Source organism: Cervus elaphus, chromosome 2 (genome assembly GCF_910594005.1).
Source record: "Cervus elaphus chromosome 2, mCerEla1.1, whole genome shotgun sequence".
Taxonomy (NCBI): domain Eukaryota; kingdom Metazoa; phylum Chordata; class Mammalia; order Artiodactyla; family Cervidae; genus Cervus; species Cervus elaphus.
The window spans coordinates 25,116,787-25,120,324 of record NC_057816.1 but is presented as its reverse complement, the minus strand read 5'-3'; the positions used below and the strand labels follow the sequence as shown (position 1 = coordinate 25,120,324).

The following is a 3,538-nucleotide window of genomic DNA, read 5'->3' as shown; positions in this document are numbered from 1 at the left end:
AATTTAAAAAATGAATGAATAATTTTAAATGAATTTGTAAGAGTTTAAAGATCAGTGCCTAAGTGAGCACTTAATCAATATTAGCTCTCATTATTATTTCATTTTTATTGTTACTTCATCTTATTTAACATTCACAATAAGCTTATGAAAAAAGGGTTTTTAGCCTCCATTTTACAGATTGGAATACTAAGACTCAGACACAGACACATTAGATAACTTGCCTAAATTTACATATTCATAAAGACCTAGGGATTAAAATTCAAATCCAAGGACTTCTCACATATATGCAAGTACACAGTAAAATAAAAATCTTTTGCCCTCACTGAGTTTATAAGATAGTAACAGAAGTAAGAGATATAAGACAAACCCAAGCAGAATACCATACATGCTGTATAAATTCTATGGAAGGATGGGAGAATGAAAAGGTAGAAATTCCAACTAGCGAGATTTAGGAAGGCTTCCTAGAAGAGGTGGCATTTGCAATTGTTTTAAAGAATGAGTAGGAACTCAGTAGATATAGAAGGGGTAGAGGTGCAGGAAAGGGCATTCCAGGTAGAGAGAACTTGACCGCTAAGGCATGAGAGAGCTTGGAGAACAGTGACAAACCCAAGGTGTCTGAAGCAGCTATCGTGTGACAGAGGCAGATGCAAAAGAAGATAAGCAGAGGGCAGTTGGTGAGAAAGGCCTGGGGACTGGACTCGTTCTGCCAGCTGTTGCTCATCCTGGCTTGCAAACTGGAGTGTGCTCTGGAAGCCACAAGGCCAAAGTCTAAAGTGTATGCGCTCTGAAAACAGGGCATGACAAGGCATCAGCTGAAATGGATTTTAGGCATCTATTTATGCTGAAAAAGCTGGGAAGAGCTCTGCAGTGGGTTCTCAGGTCCCAGGAAACAAGGAGATCTTCCATTTCAGGACTTCCTGTGATATGTTCCAGGGTCCCTGCCCTAGCAGATCCTGAAGGCAAGCCCCTGTCCGTTATGGGCTTTGGACTTTTTTTTTTTTTTTTTCTTCCAGTGGGTGCACTGGGAAGACCCAGAGGAATCGGGTGGAGAGGGAGGTGGGAGGGGGGATCGGGATTGGGCTTTGGACTTTTATCTTTCAACAGTAAAGCCATGAGACCTATCATAACAGCCCAGTTCAGATCAGTTCAGTCGTTCAGTCGTGTCTGACTCTGCGACCCCATGAATTGCAGCACGCCAGGCCTCCCTGTCCATCACCAACTCCCGGAGTCTACCCAAACCCATGTCCATCAAGTCGGTGATGCCATCCAGCCATCTCATCCTCTGTCATCCCCTTCTCCTCCTGCCCCCAATCCCTCCCAGCATCAGGGTCTTTCCCAATGAATCAACTCTTCGCAAGAGGTGGCCAAAGTATTGGAGTTTCAGCTTCAGCATCAGTCCTTCCAATGAACACCCAGGACTGATCTCCCTTAGGATGGACTGGTTGGATCTCCTTGCAGTCCAAGGGACTCTCAAGAGTCTTCTCCAACACCCCAGTTCAAAAGCATCAATTTTTCGGTGCTCAGCTTTCTTCACAGTCCAACTCTCACATCCATACATTACCACTGGAAAAACCATAGCGTTGATTAGATGGACCTTTGTTGGCAAAGTAATCTCTCTGCTTCTTAATATGCTATCTAGGTTGGTCATAACTTTCCTTCCAAGGAGTAAGCATCTTTTAATTTCATGGCTGCAGTCACCATCTGCAGTGATTTTGGAACCCAAAAAAATAAAGTCTGACACTGTTTCCACTGTTTCCCCATCTATTTGCCACAAAGTGATGGGACCAGATGACATGATCTTAGTTTTCTGAATGTTGAGCTTTAAGCCAACTTTTTCACTCTCCTCTTTCACTTTCATCAAGAGGCTTTTTAGTTCCTCTTTACTTTCTGCCATAATGATACTTAGTAATTTCCCCACCCCATCAATAACCTCCATGCAAGCAGGATCCAGGTCTTTCTGGGTCATTGTTGAATGCAGCTTGGAGTCAGCCACGTAAAGGTTCCATATTCAATTTCATTCAGTCAATCCAATATCTATTTATTGCATGCATGCATGCTCAGTCGCTCAGTTGTGTCTGACTCTGTGACCCCAGGGACTGCAGCCTGCCTAGCTCCTCTGTCCCTGGGATTCTCCAGGCAAGAATACTAGGGTGGGTTGCCATTTCCTCCTCCAGGGGATCTTCCCGACCCAGGGATCAAACCCAAGTCTCTTGCATCTCTCGCACTGGCAGGAGGATTCTCTACCACTGTGCCACCTGGAAGACACCATCTGTTGGGTGCCAGCTAAAATAGACCCTATGCTAGGACTGGAGGTGAAAGAACAAGATGCAGCCCTACAGTGGAGAAGAGCCAAGGCTAGGGCGCCAAGCACAGGGCAACGGTAGTGCCAACCACCCAGAGACAAAGGGATGAGAAAGTACCCTGGACTGTGACTGGTGGAGATGGTCACATCCGCACAACTTATCTTTGAAAAAATGTGCTCCTAGAGCTACTGTGGAAAACAATATGAAGATTCCTCAAAAATTAAAAACAGAACTGCCATTCTATATTTAATTTTACTTCCACTCCCGGGTATATATCCAAAGAAAATGAAAGCACTAATTTGAAAAGATTCATGCACTTCAGTGTTCATAGCAGCATTATTTACAATAGGCAAGATATGGAAGCAAACTAAGTGTCCCTCAACAGATACATGGATAAAGAAGGTGTGGTATATACATACAGTGAAATACTACTCAGCCACGGAAAAGAATGAAATCTTGCCATTTGCAACAAATGGATGGACTTGGCAGGTATTGTGCTAAGTGAAATTAGTCAGGCAGAGGAAGACAAATACTGTATGATGTCACTTATCTGAAAAATACAACAAACTAGTGACTATAACAAAAAAGAAACAGATTCACAGATATAAAGAACAGTGATTATCCGTGGGGAGAGAGAAAGGGGAAGGGGAAAAGACAGGAGTAGGATATTAAGAGGTACAAACTACCATGCACAAAATAAATAAGCTACAAGAATATATTGTGCAACACGAGGAGTATAGCCAGTATTTTATAATAACTATAAATGGAGTATAGCCTTTCAAAACTATGCATCACTACATTGTACACCTGAATCTTACATAATCTGATAAATCTACTAAACCTTAATAAAAATTGTGGAGGTGAAAAAAACCTCAGTCTTAGTGAGAAGGACACCCTGGGTCATATTGTCCAGAATTTGTTAATGGGGCTAAATTGAGACACAGGTTCTGCTTGCATCACAGTAAATTCATTGCAATAGTGCTAATGAGACTGCTCATATTTTGGCTAAGGTCACGAGTGAAAACTACCACATCTGTAACACGAAAAATGTGTTAAGGAATAATATGTTTCAGATCGTTAGCCAATATAGCAAGGTACTTATTACAGTTCATCTTCTAGAGCCCTAAAGTAAATTATTTGAAAAACTAGATCCCATAGATTCTAGGTGGGATACTTTTTGAAGCATGTCATCAGTATATCCTTATTCAAGTGGAGATAAAAGAAACTGAACTAAG

General features: G+C 42.0%; 1 non-coding gene across 1 annotated transcript; it reads left to right on the top strand.

Annotated features, from left to right (window-relative positions):
• Positions 1-3,171: 3,171 nt before the first annotated feature.
• On the top strand, positions 3,172-3,305 carry LOC122677456. The gene has a single exon (XR_006335792.1). It is a non-coding gene; the product is annotated as a small nucleolar RNA SNORA1 (small nucleolar RNA).
• The last annotated feature ends 233 nt before the right edge of the window (positions 3,306-3,538 follow it).